This window comes from Anabrus simplex, chromosome 9, assembly GCF_040414725.1.
Source record: "Anabrus simplex isolate iqAnaSimp1 chromosome 9, ASM4041472v1, whole genome shotgun sequence".
Taxonomy (NCBI): Eukaryota; Metazoa; Arthropoda; class Insecta; order Orthoptera; family Tettigoniidae; genus Anabrus; species Anabrus simplex.
In genome coordinates, this window is record NC_090273.1 from 59341452 (window position 1) to 59359272 (window position 17821).

Below are 17821 nucleotides of genomic sequence, written 5' to 3' on the forward strand. Positions count from 1 at the left end.
TGGAACAAGTATAGTTATATTTCTCAACAACGTAGTCATTACTTTCTTTTTAAAAAATTAATGCAATAAAAATTTCACCTTTCTGCGATTTACACTTGGACTACACTGGTCATCGTAATGAAACAGTAGAATGAAATTGGTTGGAGACACAGTAATGGGCATTTTTGGCATGAGTAACGATCGTTTACAACAGCTTCCATTTTCTACTACTAGGCCCTACTTCCATCACTGCAATTTTCATTGTGACTGGGTCATGTTTCTTCAATCAATCACTACTGATCTGCATTTAGGGCAGTCGCCCAGGTGGCAGATTCCCTACTGTTGTTTTCTTAGCCTTTTCTTAAATGATCGCAAAGAAATTGGAAATTTATTGAACATCTCCCTTGGTAAGTTATTCCAATCCCTAACTCTCCTTCCTGTAAACGAATATTTGCCCCCTCTTGTCCTCTTGAATTCCAACTTTATCTTCATATTGTGATCTTTCATACTTTTAAAGACACCATCCAAACTTATTCGTCTACTGATGTCCTCCCACGCCATCTCTCCACTGACAGGTCGGAATATACCACTTAGTCGAGCAGCTCGTCTCCTTTCTCCCAAGTCTTCCTAGCCTAAACTTTGCAACATTTTTGTAACGCTACGTTTTCAACTCATGAAGGCATAAGCAGGTTGGACATTGCGGTTAAATGATTGGAAACTGTGAAAGTATCTGCTGTTTACACAAAGGGACTTGTAGTATATAGAATAACAATAAAAATCAGGACTAAACAAAATGAACTATGTTGTATCCTTTTAGTCTTTGAAACTTATGAATGGCCTGAGTCATGGAATGGACATCCTGAGATCTAACGTAAATCCATGTCAACGTAAAGACAAGTAATGATTTCGATTTCCTTATTTGTTGCTTATAGTTAAAATATGTAGGATTTTGAATTCGTGGGATCGCCTATCCTGTAGTTGGGAGCATAATGGATTTTAACTAACATCCTTCAGTAAAGGTTCCGCGTGTGTTAGTGGTGTCTATGTTAATCTCAATTACGTGACAGTTTACAGAGACACGACAAGTTTTACTCAATGTGTTCGCTTAAGCCTAGAAAAGGACAACTTTTGCCCCCTGAACTGTGTAATGTGCATGGTCAAAGAAATACTGTTCCTGAGTCTGATCCTGGAGAAGCAGTTTCAATTGTCGTTCGTTGAGTTTGAGAGAGAGAGAGAGAGAGAGAGAGAGAGAGAGAGAGAAAAGAAATACGGTGTTTTCTTTCAATTGAAGCCTGGACACGAATTTTTAAATGGACATTTTAATGATATTATTAAAACAACCAGCCCTCTGTATACTATGGGATAACTAAATTACCATGCACCAATATCTTGTAATCAAAAGACATCTATATAAGGATATATTGCGAAATGCCACTCACTTATTTACTTATCGTGAAATCTCGGAAACGACAGTACCGATGAGAGTGAAAATTTGTACAGAGATTACTTTTGGATAACAAGTAACAGCTAAGAAAGCATATAAATATCGATCACTAAGGGGGTAAAAGAAAGGAAGTAACACGAATGGTGGGCAATGATTTGGAGTTATAGTGCGTGGGCTGCTCTAACAGTTCATTTTTATGCTGCTTGAAAATTTTCGTATCACTTATCGTGGCTTTTCTTTGAGTTGTGACAGACAGAAAATTCCCGTACGGAGAACAGACGATTCCGCTAATTAAAAATCAAAATACCTCCGTATTTAACCATAATCAGCAAACAAGTATCCAGTATTTGGGAGATAGTAGGTTCGAAACCCACTGTTGGCAGCCCTGAAAATGGTTTTCCGTGGTTTCCTATTTTCACACCTTAATTAAGGCCACGGCCGCTTCCTTCACACTCCTCGCCCTTCCCTGTCCCATCGTCGCCATAAGACCTATCTGTGTCGGTGCGACGTAAAGCAACTAGCAAAAAAAGAAATCAGCAAACAAGAAAATCTAAGATATTGTTTGTCTTTATGTGGAAATGAATTTAAGTTAGATCTCAGGATGTCCATTCCATGAACAGATCATTAAATTTCAAAGACTAAGAAGATACATCATAATTCATTTTGTTTGGCCCTTGATTTTTATTGTTATCCTTTACACTTCCTTCTCTGCCTCTTCTTCACTTTATAAAGAAAGTGAAGAATATGGACATTTCTCGAACAATTTATATGACTGCGAACTGTAGCTGTATCTATTCCCTTTAGAACAATTTTACATCCTATAATAAATGTGTACTATGGTAAGCTGCGTCAGTAAGGATCCATTCTAGTGTATTCTGTACATCTGTATGACAACGCTCATGTCTACCCTAGCCTGTTCTAGTATTTGATGTCCCTACCAATGGCAGGAACCTGTTGCCATAGTATCACAGAGCGCGGGAAGTTGTGGTCATTATGCATACTGATCCACAAGTGTTCCGCTGGTAGATGCGGCTAATGTGGCATCTGTGTCTACTGTAGGTGTGTGGGGGTCTTGAAGTATTATCAGCCTGCGCGGAACATGTATTGCAAACATCCCAAAACGCAATGTGTTAGAAATTTTCCCAGTATTTTTTTCTAAATCAAGTTAATCATCATCAACATCATCATTATCTATCCGAATGAATCCGGGCTGTACCGCATCATTGTACTCAATCCCTCCGTCACTCCTCAGCACGCGTTATGGGCTGCGTTGTCTTCTGATACACTTCTTAAGGCGCCACTCCGGAGATAAAAGGAGATTTCTATCTAATGCATAGATTTTCATGAAACTTTGTGGGAATGCCACTTACATAAAAGTAGAGATATCACGAACAGTTCTTTCATATACGATTAATAGTTTTCCAAAATATTTTTTTTGAAATTTTTATGCCATTTTCTTCATGAAATGTAATTAACGTGTTAATGTAAATTCCTAATTAGGTAGATAATACTTCTTTTAAAAGCACAACGTATCGATTTTTCTGTACATAATTTATGTAAGGAGATATATCGTACTAAAGTTGGTGTCATTTTTACGTTCTGAAATTTTTTGGACTTAAAAATCCCTACTACTTGAAAAAGTTCTTCATCAAAAATGCCATACGCATGTTTCCTAATATAGCTGTGAGACATAAGCCATACAAATTTTGTTACATTTGGCAGAATATAATGAGAGAAAATTGGGATTTCAGTGTAAAATTACAATTGGCAAACAAAGCATTCATACAATGATATATGGTTTTAATTCGGCGGAATAACTTCGCGACAAGAAATAGAAACTCAATCCTTTCAATTTCAATCATTAAACAATTTCACGAAAATGACTAACATATCGAGTTTTGTCTCCGGAGTGTCGCCTTAATGCTATTTTTTATAGCCTTGTCTCATTAACTCCTTTTATGGATTTCGCAAGAGATGAGGTGCCATAATTTTATCCTGTACGGGTTCTTTTACATGCCAGAAAGTATACCGACACGAGGCTAGTGTATCTAAGCACGTTCGAAGAACTGATCTAGAATCCAACCCGCCAAATTCGTCTAAGATAGCCGCCAGTTTACGGTCTCAGCTACTCAACTCTGCCATGAAATTTCATGAACGGGTTCATGCATTTTTAATCCTCAGCTGTTCTTTCATTGGTGTCCCAGATAATCATCAAAGTAGTTGGTGGGATGCAAGAACCAATAATTGAAACCGGGATGTGCTGATGTGTCTCTGTGATGGCGGTTTGATGTCTCTGTGATGGCGCTTTGATGCCTGTATCAACGCTAACGACGTAATTTTTGAACATTCATTGTAAGAAATAATTTCGTCTGGTATACTAGTACGTTATATTTATGTGTGATTCCTGTAATTAATGTAATCATTGCCCCAGAGGAGTGCAACAGGCTTCGGCAGCCGGCACAATTCCTATCCTCGCCGCTTCATTCATTCCATTCCTGACCCGGTCACTGACCGGAAAGCAGGCTGTAGGTTTTCATTTCCTGTGATCAATGTACTACGTAGACTTGTAGAAAATGAGGTCTAACATGGAAATACAGCGTTTCCGGACTCTGGACCATACAAAATGTTTTCTTCTTCTTTTGAGGAATGTGGCCTGAAAGTTGGCCCTACCTTATTATTATACCCTATAGGCCTATAAGAAAGGCCATATAAATATACAGTGTTGATATAGTCGCCTTTAAACCTAGCGACAAGGATGGATTTTTACTCTATCCTACGATCCGATTCGAGACACACGAGGAACAACCCGACGTAGTAGATTCGGAAAAGAAAACGATAAACACCTCCACAACTTAACAAACATAGATGTCACTGCATTTATGCTGGATGCAAGGGGGTACAGTTCTTAAGAAACTGGCCATCGCCATGAGGCATTTCCACATAATAAACAAAACAATGCCCAGCTGGGGAATACGCACTACAAAGGAATCTGTTTCCATCTTAAGACATCTACACTCCTTTCGCATAGTTTTCTGGATGAACACGATTTACCTACCCGATCTCACATGTAGAGTCACCTGAGGAATTCCTTATGTCTGATTTCGTTTTCTTCGCACTCATAACAACTATAATGCACTTTATTTTGCAGTGAATACTGGTTTGTTGGCCTCACTGGTTTGGGGAAGAATAATCTAATCATCATTATTATCATTTCTTATCTCCAGCAAGCCGGGTGCGGTTGTATACAAATCTCCTCCAGTTTGTCCTGTCCATCCACAGATGTTGCTCATAAATGCGACGACAGTCTATATCTCTGATTTCAAGGTTCTTGAAAATCTGCTTCTCTCAAACATTATGAGGTGTTCTTCTTGCTTTCTTTGCAGAAACACTGCGGTCGAAGTATTCTCCAAGAGTCCTATGGGAATACATCATTTTCATGTGACTGTAACACTGGGCACTCTTCACTTCGTGTCTCTTCATCAAGCTTCTTTGCAATTCAAGCTGTTCTCGGATTTCCACCTTGGTGATTTTACCCATTTTTGTTTTTTGAAGACAAGTACGAGCGAACTTCATTTCTGTTCCCTGAAGACGACTCTTTGTTCACACAGTAAGTGCTGCTGCTTTCAGACCTTGTGTCAGTACACAGGAAATACCAGATACATTTTGTAGAAACCGATCTTGAAAAAATAACGGAAATGTTTTATCCCAAAGTATCTGACTGATGTACAGCGTGATAGAAGTGGAAGCTTTCTGTATTCTGTTGTTAACCTCTTGATGTTTGGTACTGTCTGAGGCCAGAACACTACCTAAGTACTGGATGTTGTCTACAATATCCATCTCCTCATCTCCAATTCTTAGGCGAACAGTTGGAGAGTTTCTACTTATCACCAAAGCAACTGTCTTGGTTTTGCTTATTTTAAGACCCCAGTTTGTAAAAGTTTCATACCAAAGATCTAGTCTAGCTTGTACTTTCGCTTCAGTCTCTCCCCAAACCATTACCTAGCAGCAAGAACCAGAGCATTAGTTGTTGGATCCTTTGTTTTGACTCCTTTTAAACTTCATCCGTATGATTATGAAGAGGAGTGGTGAAATACAACGTCCATAATGAACTCACTCTTCGTTTCGAACCAACTTGACCTTCCATATTCCCATATTTGCCTGCGTGGTACATGGTCATATGCTTTCTCGATGTCCTGAAAAACAGTTGTAAGCGTTTTACCTTTCTCCCAAATTTGCACATAGAGCATTGTGGTGGTAGAAATTAGGTCTATAGTTGATCTATGAAGTCTTAACCCATGCTGTTCCTCCTCAAGTGTAGTTTCAGCATATTTTCTAATGCAGCTTTCAAGGTTAGATTGTTCGATTTTGAGGTCATGTGACAGTAGAGTTACACTTCTCTATTCGGTACATTTCCTCCTATCACCTTTTTTTTCAGCAATGGTATGATGACTACTTGCTTCCAGTCATTAGGTATTACGTTCATTTTCTAAATTTTGATGATTATGGAAGAATTTCTCAGCCTCACAGTAGATTCTGAAACTGACCTCTAACTGCATGTTCCCCTGGGTCAATATTTTTGATTTCTTCTTCAAATCCTTTATTACTCTTGGCTGATTACGGTAAACTCAATGTTTAAGATAACCCCACAAGAAAAAATCTGATGGCGTGAGGTCGGGAGATCTAGGAGGTCATCACGTGTGTGGAATGTAACGCATGAACTATTGCGACATCACTCTGATACTTCACAGGATAAAATCTCATAGTCCCAGAATCTACGCAATATGAACAAGGATTTGCTATTTTTTTAAACCACTACTTTTATATGGATCACTCTACATCTCCACTTGTTACAAATGTATGTCTGTGGTTTTAAGTCATTACGGAGAGAATTGGACTCGTAGCATGGGTCGTGTATCAGTAAGACAGTCGATTTCAAACCCACCGTCCCCAGTCTTCTTTATTTTTCACTCCATGCGAATGCTGAGGCTGTAACTTAATTAAGATCATGGCCACTTACTTTCGAGTCTTAAGCATTTGCTGTACTAGCATTACTAAGTGTGGCGTTAAGTGTCCAGTAAATAAAATTAATCTGATTCTGCTATTCTTATCAGTTATCACTAACAGTGTCAAACAAAGGCTGGTAAATACTCTGGTTTTCCCCATCTCCACATACGCAGCTGAAAATTGGACAATTAATAAAGCTGTCAGGAGGAAGACTGAAGTGATTAGACAGCCGAGGTTTAAGAGCACCGAACGAACACTTCTGTCCTAGAAGAGCTCAAGATCAAGGAGAGGCTCTAGAAGAGATTACCCAGGTCTATTTTTCGATACGGTGGCCGCATATCAAGGGGAATTGGAGACATGGAAAAGATGATCTGGAGGGAAAAGTGCAAGAAACAAAGACCCAAGGAAGAGCTCTAGCAAGCTGGATTGACCATATGAAGAAGTTGGTTGGGAGGTCTCTATTGCGCCCTGGAGGGGGTGTGATAAGCGTCATGCAATTTTAATTATTTATGGAGGAATATATATTTCAATTTCAGAAGCGAGAAGATCGTACTTCGTATATTATAAGTACAGACCAGGTCGAGAGGATGTTGTGAAACCTACACGGACTGTTGTCCCCAATAAGATTAAGAAACACAATGAGTGACAGAATTAGAATTGTCAGAAATTGTGACGACGAGGAAAGAGAGAGGATAATTTGTTGCCAAAGTTTTCATAGCCCCGGGCGGAATAGGTAGTGGCAACAGCGCAAAGAGCCGGGTGCAAATTTCTGAGAAATGATGGCAGGGTATCTCCATGTACTAGCGGGAGTTGAACGCGGGGTTGGCACTGGAAGAAAAAAATATGAGCCTTCCCGGTCCCGTGGTGTATGTGGACCAATAGTAAAATTCATCGACCAGTCGCAGGTACGCCAACTTCGTATTGTAAGAAGCACTAGCGAGGCTAACTCCGCGGATTAAACTGATAGAAGCGAGTGAGTTATCAATTCAGAATAAGGTGGAATTTAGGAGCCTTATTATATTATAAAACTTATAAAAAGTTAATAATTGCGGGAGATTGCATGGTGTAATTCTGAAAATTCATGGACGCTATTTCGCTGATTGGCTGGAGGCAAAGGACTCCACAATAGAGTGCGAAATCCCGAGCCGGGATACGGCAGCTAAATTCGCAAATATATCCATTACCAGCGAACGATAATAGTTGAGAATTGGTATAGAGCCTTTGAGAACATAATTACATCATTGGATATCAAATTTAAGCCACGGGCCGAACCGCAAATGGTCGTATGAAGATATCGGGACTGCGCGTCCCAAGATGACCTCCGGTGAACTCGGAAGAGAAAGGATACAAGTATAAATATGAGGTCGTGGACAAGGACTGACAACTACTTCTGACAAAGTGTCGGGGCTGATACCACGCCTGGGGTGCGTGACAACTTCTGATATTTTGTTCGAGCCGTGATTACGACAGGGAGCGTGTGTGTACTTACTCGTGGAGTAGGGTTCGAAGTATTATATTGTTACATAGTACAGTGATTCATGACGTGATGTAGCTCATATTACAGTCTTGAGCAGTATACTAGTATGAAGTGTTTCAAATAGACAGGACTCAGTAAAGCATAACTTACGGAGTGTGAGATTCTACCAACAGATTAGGAAGTACGTTACGTGAGAACGGTCACGAGGGTTCGGTGTATTTCACCCAGTAATAGTCGATTATAAACTGATACCTGGCCAGCTACACGAACGTGAGACGGGAAAATCAAGTGCGCGCCGGGCCGTTCGAATGTGATATCGAGGTGTCACAAGTTCCTTAGTGCCGGGGAAGGAATGAAGAATATGTGTATGAATTAGGCGGGTCAGATAAAGGCCAGAAGTGTAAAGTTTCAGTTCAATATTCGTGTGTGTAAATTTGTTAAAATGTTAAAAATTTAAATCTTGAAAATTAATATGTGTAAATCTGAAAAGTGCATTGGATTACTTCTTCAAGTTGGCAACCAGTAGGATGCAGGGCTAAGACTTGACGGGGCCTGTGCTCTTCGTCCAGCTTAGCAGACTACAAAAAACAGATGAGTAACCTTTTAAAATATTTGTAGATTGCTATCGTTAGGGGGAGGAAATCATATTAATTTATCATGTAACTTAACTGTGAAACGAGCCGTTTCCGGCTCGTGTAAATTGAAAGAAAGATAGACAAAGGGACAAATTAATATGTACATAATTAGATCAAGCACTCATCATAATTTTGATTATTAAATAGAGTAGAGTAGGATTGATTTGATCATTCAAGTGCTTGAGTTGTTTGATATGATATGGAGCACGTTTCAAGTAAAGATAATGTTAATATTCATTTAGAGGTGCTTCCAAAGTGTTTTTCCGTTATCGGATGTTTTATAGATATTAAGACATGTTAATATAATCCAGAGGTAGGGTTGCCAAGTGATTTAAATTGTGGGACGGAATGAAGTCCATTGATTTGTTTGTAAATACCGCGAAGTTCGCCAGTGGACAGAAATAATAATAATCAATAGAAGGGTCGGAGTAGTTACATTAATATTGGGTAATGTGTAAAGGCGTGTTAATAATAATCTTTGAGAATAAAGGCACGGGCCTAGTTGGATAGAATGATTGCAAATTAAAGTAATTTAAATGTGGAGATCACATGTGCCATGAATAATTAATTTGGGCATTGAATCCGATTTTAACACTAATTGTTGATTTAACGTTTTTCGACTCCATAATAATCATAAATAATTTGGTAGAAACGAGATAGGTACTTTGATAATATGGTAACGCTATGTTTGAGGCCCAGAGGGATTTGAGCCAAAAGTTGAGATTTGGATTTTTATGGGACAGAAATCCGGCCCGAAATGAAAGTGAATTGTACTGATGTTAATGAAGAAATAGATGGATCTTAAGGCCTACATAGAGGTTGTATTTCTATACCGGTGTATTGAGTGGCAGAATAGAGTCCACACACCGAGGGTTAATTAATGAAAATGTTTTGAAGAGTTCCGATGGATAAATGGACTTCAAAATGGAAAAGGAAAGAATAATTTAACACTTGCAGAGATTGGAGGTATTTGTCCAACTGCGAGGTGTTATGGGATTTGAGAATTGTCTTAGGAGCATATGGTCTCCATGAATTAACGACAGTACGAAAATAAGGTTGCGGGTTCGAACACTATCATGTCCCGACCGATGTGAATTCGGATCTTGGTGATTTCTGTTTGGGAGAGAACGTATGTGACTAAATTATAAAGATGGGGAATAAAAATAAAGATTCTCGAAAGCATAAGAATATTAATAATAATAATATTCCAAGTAAATCATGTCTGGATTGATTAGTGCCAAAATAAATCGGAATTGTAAAAGGGGTTATGCGTTAAACATATTAAGAGTGGACTACCGTGTAACAAGCGAAATTATTTTTTTAAATTAATAATAATAATAATAATAATAATAATAATAATAATAATAATAATAATAATAATAATAAATATTTGAAGAAGGAGAAGAAGAATAAAAATGAAGCTACTTTTTATTTATTTTTAGACGAGAATAATAAGAGCGAGAAGTTGAAGTATTATAGCGAGGATGATTACGGGTTACGATAATCATGATCTCCACTATTAATAATAATGTTGATAATAATAATAATAATAATAATAATAATAATAATAATAATACTTTTTATTATTAATTTTATTTTATTTCATTTTATTATTTCGGATGCTGATGATGAATGATACTAGGGAAGTCAGCTGGCGAATTAACGTAATAATGTCAAGTTGTTGTGAATAATAAGTTAAGTTAATAGTTGTAAATTGAAGGCAAATCCCTACATCTGGACCATTAGGTTAGAGTCTCTTTGTCGTTTCCTTCAACTAACGATTAGCATATCTTGGTTAGGAACCCGGGGAGAGTTTGTAGTTTCCCGGGTTGGACTCATCTCAATCAAAATGGAGGCGATAACATAGTTCATGTGATCGTGCCCACTTAGCCAACAGGTAATTGGTCCACGACCAAATATGGTCATGGTGTAAACGAAGGTAAATATGATACCGTCAGGTATCAACGGTTCCAAAAGGAGAAACAATGAGAATCTCTCTGCTGCCCATATACCCTTCACAGGGTGTGATGGCATGTCATGTGCGGTTGCAGAACCATCCTGTGCTAGATGCGTCGCTTGATATAGTGTACCCGCTCAAAGCGGAAGGGTGGTCAAAAGTGATAAATATTATGTAATCATTTTTCAGGAATAATTTGCCAAGTTACCGGCAAATCAAGGGTTAACAGATTTTGATTGCATGTAAAAATTAATTTGTTTACTTAAATAAAATGCTCCTTTAGCATTTGCAAGGAAACAGTTCCAGGTTCTTGTTCTTGCAGAATAGTAAACCCTTGGTGACCGTTTAAATATCCGTCCCCATCCCTAGGATGGAGCCTTCATAATTTCCCTTTGATCTGAATATATATATAATTTGTGTGTTTTATGAGGAGCCTAAAGTTAAAGATTAGAGTGTCCCGTTCAACCCTGTAGTACTGATTGGATGGCGCCCTTACATTTAGTTTGAGAGCTTACATCTCAAAATATGTTTTTATTGTTTATTAGTTGCGATATATTCGGACCGTAACACTCCCTGAGATAAATGCTGGTTGGGACTCAGGCTTTGAGCGGGTACACTATATCAAGCGACGCATCTAGCACAGGATGGTTCTGCAACCGCACATGACATGCCATCACACCCTGTGAAGGGTATATGGGCAGGAGAGAGATTCTCATTGTTTCTCCTCCAATACATTTAGGGTGAGAATTCGTTTTACAAGTTCACTGTCATAGGCGTGATGCATAAAGTCTGAAATCATTTACCCCAGATAATAAAACAAGATAATTCAAAAAGTTAAAGTTCTCAGGGGAAGATTTTTTAAATGCGAAATCACCGATTCACCAAATGCTGTCAAACCATTCTGCGTTTTTGTTTAATTTTGTTTAATTTAAAATATTAATGAAGGTTCTGCTTTGAATCTATGTTCTATGTCCTATGTTGACTAGGCATTATTTTCTGATGTGAACCAGTCAAAACCAAAGTGGCGTAAGACACATATGTGTATTGTTAGCTGGTAAGATTTAACAAAGGTAGTTGCGTAAATTGACAACCGATAATTCATTTAAAATATAATATCCACGTACACAATACCAACAGAAAATAACCTACACTCAAGACAAACTGACTTATCTGGTTGAAGCCACTTTTATTAACAATGTTCAGAATATTAACAAAATAATTCAACTTATTCTGTTCTTACCGGTGACTGTCTTGCATTCCTGAATAGTATGGAAGTAATATTTGTGTATTTCTTCAGTATTATGATGAAATAACCTACCTTGTTAGTACCAAAAGATAAAGAGCATTGATCTCAATAGGATACTACGAAAGTTTAAAAAAAGGCGAAAAACTGACTTATCTACATTTTTTCCGGGATGAGTGAAAGTTAAATCCTCCAGTCTTTGAAAATTGGTCTGAAGGGAAGCTTTAGATATTCTCTCTTGCCGTTAACTTTATATGGGCAGACTTTATAGTCTTAATCTCGCGTTTGTTAAGAATTCAGACACCAGAGGAGACAGACGACTGTATAAATTTCATTGTAGTAATAAATCTGTCATCGCCTGACTAAGGAACATTGTTAACTCTATATCAAAGTTATAATACGTGCATCTTCTTCTTTATGATTTTCCAAAATAGTCCAGTTTTGTCGAGGTGACTGTTAAAACTGCGAGAAGGGTGTGCTGGGGAGAGAGCGTTCCCTTGATGACGGTAAAACTTTAATAGAAGAGACGAATTGCTGATCTGAGATACTGGCTTACAAGGTGTAAATCCTCACCATTCGTTCGTGTTACGGGATATCGCAACATCAAGACACCTCACAGTCGATTTATGGCCGTCTCTACTCAATTCCCCTCTCGCCTTCACCCTCCTTCCTCTCTTAGAGGAGCAGAGCAACAAGGACGCTAATGGACGTTACGCCGTCGTCGTGTCGTGCTTAATGCAGACCGACCCCCTTATAACCACAATTACCTCCTTGCTATGCATACGGCTGATATAACAGTGTATGTCTGATGAAGCGCAAGTTACACTAAAATTTATGCCTCATAATGTCAAGTCTGATAATTCAAGTTGTTACTAATTAAATAAAACAACTCCTCCGAACAGACTACGAGGGTTTACACACAGAACTACAGCTATAGGTCATTCCATGTTAAGAAAACAGTATTGAACTTATGACAACAGGGTTGCCACATCGAACGGCTCTGCTCAACACCATCACGGGAAAACCGTGACATATATATTGTGAAACTCAGTACTTAAGTTCAAAATAACAGAAGAAAGAAACAAAGCTGACATTTTAAAAATCTAAGGTACTAGGGTTGTAAAAGGGGATGATGGGGTGTATTTATATTTTACAGCAACATGGATAAACTACTGCATATTAAACCACAGTACTGAAGTTCAAGGCAAACTGGGAGAAAGTAGACAACCTATAATTTGTATAGCGTCGGGTTGGGGGGGTACAGTTAATTCCATTTAATACATTTGCCCAGGCAACGCCGGGTACTACTGTACCGTCATACCGCCCCACGAATAGAATGGTGACAATTGACTGCACTTCTGAAAAACTGGTAAAATGTGGCAAAAAATGAGCTTAAGGAACAAAAGCTAAAGAACAAAACCAAGCACAGATAAAAATCATAGCGAATTCGTGGATCAGTGCAAGTTATGCCGAAAGGTATCGCTGCACAACACAGCATCAACATTTTCAGTCTCAACTTCTGTACAGTAAAAGAACATTAGAACACACACAGAAATACACAGATGACTTCTCTACAGCAGAGATAAGCTGCCGGCGATTCACAGCATAACTGATTACGCTATGCATGTATCAGAGCAAACTCAGAAGGAAAATGAAGGAATGCAACAAAGTGATGGCTGTTTCCGCCATTGTGCTTCCTCCCTGCAAATGTATTTATATGGCTGTTCCCGTCATTGTGCTTCCTCCCTGAGCATGTATTTATTTGGCTGTTCCCGTCATTGTGCTTCCTCCCTGCGAAGTATTTATTTGGCTGTTCCCGTCATTGTGCTTCCTCCCTGAGCATGTATTTATTCGGCTGTTCCCGTCATTGTGCTTCCTCCCTGCGAATGTATTTATTTGGCTGTTCCCCTCATTGTGCTTCCTCCCTGCGAATGTATTTATTTGGCTGTTCCCCTCATTGTGCTTCCCCCATGCGAATATAATTATGAAATAGAAAAGCTTCAGCAGTTATTTTAATAATGTGAAGTACATTATAATATTCCTTAATCACGAGGTATTATGAGTGTCTAAGAGGGGGGTGTGTTCACTCCATAAGAGCAGTACTGTTTTCTTAACGTGGAATGAGGTATAGTGACAGTGAACCGTGTCGTATTATACGTGCAATACAAAGGCGAGATTACATAAATCACATTTCTCCTAATTCTACGCACTATACGTTTCCACTACCACTATCAGCATCATCATCATTTGCTCAACACAAAAGCTGGTGGACAACATGGAAGTAGTGTATTGGCAATCTTCTTTCAGCCAGAAGTTTGTTTTTCAGGAAAAAGTCATACGTGTCTGATGCTATCAAGGAATATTTCTCTAGGTCTTCCTCTGAGAATTATGCCTTATCAGGTGACCGATGAGTTAAATTTCTCTTTTCTCAATGATATCAACGAAGCTCGTCTTCAGTCTTCTTCCTTTCCGACATTCGTTGCCAGCACCACATTTCAAACGCTCCTAATCTACCCTTCTGAGCCTTTCTGCTTGCAAGCTAACGGGGTCCAAAATATAGGTTATCGGCCTCTCATAATGGTACCTATCGCTTGGAAAGTTGAACCATGGTATTTGTCATGGTGCGGTACTAATCAAAAGTATCGTAGACTCGTGGTATTCCACACACTATGGTACTACTGACAGGTAGTGAAATTCGCACATGTAATACAGACCTATGGTGTTCCGCACATAGCGGCGCCATTTACAGGCAACGCAAACCTATGGTTTTCATCACATAAGTGTACTAACCACAGGGACTCGTACTATCCCGTGGTGTTCCTTATATAGTGGGTACTAATCATACGCCAGCCAGAACCCTAGTGTCGCTCATATTGTGCTACTAATCACAGGTACCGTAAAAGCCTGATCGCGCGGTGCTACTGCGTGCTACTAATCACAAACCTATTTGGTACCTAACATAGTGGTACTACGCGCAAGTAATAGCGACCCATGGTGTTCCCCGCGTGGTAGTACTAATCACAAGTAGTTTCATGGTTCTAATCTAATCATCCCATGGTCGCCCCTTTTTGTCGCCTCTTACGACAGGCAGAGGATACCGTGGGTGTATTCTTCGTCTGCGTCCCCCACCCACAGGGAGTGTGAAATGTTCTATTATGATATGATTCTTTGAAACATGTCTATGATCCAATAAACGAACTATGGGAGGACGAGATCGGCAAACTTGTGTGTTTTAATCACAGGCAATTCCAGGCTTAAGTCAGTATCAGAGTATTTCTCATTCCTTACGCAAAGAGTGACGAAGTGACAGTAAGTATTCGTTATCCTTGTCTCACTGTAATGGCCGGCTCTGTGGTGAAGGTGTACCATGCCTCTTACATGAAGGACGCGGGTTCGATTCCCCGCCAGTGTTAGGGATTTTTACCTGGATGTGAGGGCTTGTTCGAGGTCCGCTCAGCCTACGTGATTACAACTGAGGAGCCACTGACGGTGAGAAGCTTCCCCCGTCAAGAAAGCAAAGAATAACGACCGAGAGAATTCGACAACACGACACCTCGTAATCCGCAGGCCTTCAGGCTGAGCAGCGGTCGCTTGGTAGGCCATAGCTCTTTGTGGCTGTTGCTCCATGTGGTTTGGTTTGGTTCGGCCTCACTCTAATGGATATAAGTTTGAATAAATTGTTAAGGTATTATACTGCCTGGCTCCTTTACTAAATGGTGAGCGGATTGAACTTCGGTACAGAGGGCCCTGGATTCGAATCCCAGACGGGACGAGGATTTCATCTGTGTCTGATTAATTGCTGTATGTCGGTGACGGGTTGCATGTGTTTCTCTTAGTACACTTATATTTATCTACATACAAAACTCAATTCTACCAACCACTACAGAAACACGCAATTGTAAATTCAGTCCTCCACATAGGGTTGGCGTCAGGAAGGGCACCTGGTCGTAAAACTGGGCTTAATCTACATTCGAGCTGTCCTCAGATAGTTAAAATATGGCCAAGAAGAAGAATCAGTTGAGCTGAACTGGTAAGGGAAACTCCCTCCTATGCTCAAAGTTGTGGGATACTATTCCTACACCGATTGGGGCGATTGGCATTTAAAAGTACAAATGAGACTCGTGGAGGTTTTTAAAAATTTCAATTAGGAATATTGATTTCCTTTGTGCTGCCCTTCGTAGGGAGAGAAGATACTGTAGATAGACTATAACTATTGACATTTATCTGATGGAGGCATTGCACAAAGATACACTTCTTTCGATACGCAGAGAGAGAGATTCCTGATACACGCAGCAAAATTATTGATTGTGGTTAGAAATTAGGCAATTGTTTTCACGAAGTAGTCACTGCCAAATCTTAGAAAGAATTTCAGTGTTTCAATGCAGTCATCCCTAACTGAAATTATTTTTATAGACACATCTGTGTCCAAAAGTGACTTAGGCAACAAATTAGAAGAAATATAGGTAAGAGAAGGAAGTAAAGAAAAAGGGAAACGGAACATCAAATGACGTTAGGAGTAGAAAGAAGGAAAGGAAAGAGAAATGTAATAAAGGAAAAAACGAAAAAACAAAAAGTAAGGGGAGGAAGGAAAGAGACACGTAAAAAATATACAAAGCAAAGTAAAGGATGGAGAGGAAATAGATGGAAAGCAGATGAATAAGGAAGGATGTAGAAACAAAATAGCACACAAAGTAAGCGAAAGAACCAAAGAAAAGCTTAATGAAGAAAATAACACAAAGAAAAAGAAATAAAGAACAGGAAAAAGGAAGGATGAAAATAATGACACTAAAAGAGGGAATAAAACACAGAAAATGTAACAAACGAGCAAACAAACAAAACGATGCAAATGAAGTAGAAAAATATCATGAAAAAAAAAGCAAAATATTGCCTTAATATTATTGTTGATTCTCCATGTGAGATTTGTGCCGACAGCTCTGCACTTCGGCCGGCCGACAGAGCAGAGGAGGAGTGGCCACGGCTCTATCCTGACTGTACGACTCTGTACTCGAGAAACGGAGACATCGTCGGCTGTCCTAAGAATGGTTTTTCGTGGTTTTTTTCCATTCTCCTGCACCTAGACGATTGACGGGACAGTTCCTAGCATATGCCACGGCCGCCAACCCTCTCACCTCTTTTGCACGTCTCTTCCGACACAAATCTCCCGGCCTGAGAGACTGCGTCACCGTCTAGGAGGCCCGCCTCCCCCTTCAGGGGAGGAATGAAAACATTTAGTAGTAGTGGTTGATCTGTAGGGGCTGCCTGGTTGAGGCGGTAAAGGCGTGCTCGGTTCGCCCGAAAGGATGGGGGTTCGAATCCCCATTAGGAAGTCGTAAAATTTAAGAAACGAGATTTCCACTTCCGGAGGTGCATATGGCCCTGAGTACCAGGTTAATTCCTGGGGGCAAAGGCGGCCGGGCGTAGAGCTAACCACTCTACCCCATCATGTGCCGAGGTTAACAAGGGTCTCTATGGCCTGTACGGAGGTGACTTAAAGTAAAGTTGATCTGTAACTGTTTAAATAACGGCACGATTATGATTAACACAAAGACACGCGCAAGCGGCCATATTTTTATTTTCAAAACCTAATGAGACATACCTATGCACGCAATATACCCTATGAAGGAGTTGGCGGAATTGGCTCCACCTTTTTGTAGGTTACTGTCTTTTCCATGCGAAGAACAAGTATAACTGAAAATATGAAACATAATTAAAATTAAAATGAAAACATTTAGTAGTAGTATTTGATCTGTAGGGGCTGCCTATACACATAATGAATATATATTCAGCCAAACGTGGGTCAATCCTGTAGAGTGCAAAGCCGATTAGAACCAAATTAGTAGCACAGATTTATACAACTTGCAAGATTATTTCTAACAAGTGGAAAAATAACTAGTTTTTCATAACATGTAATATTTAAAACGAAAGATAAACAAACCAAAAAAACATGGCGCTGCAGCCCTGAATGGGCTTGGCTAACCAAGCGACCGCTGTTCAGCCCGAAGGTCTGTAACTGAAGAGACCTTTATTCCAGACTTGTAAAACCATGTTTGCTATTATGATCGATAGATAGCTCCTGAAGTGA

The 17821-nt window shown here is 39.5% G+C and overlaps 1 protein-coding gene across 1 annotated transcript in view; it reads right to left on the reverse strand.

The window, feature by feature from the left end:
* The window catches only part of LOC136880859 (kinesin-like protein CG14535), a 352948-nt gene that overhangs the window by 119329 nt on the left and 215798 nt on the right, over positions 1–17821 (reverse strand). The gene's annotated exons all lie outside the window — the stretch shown is intronic.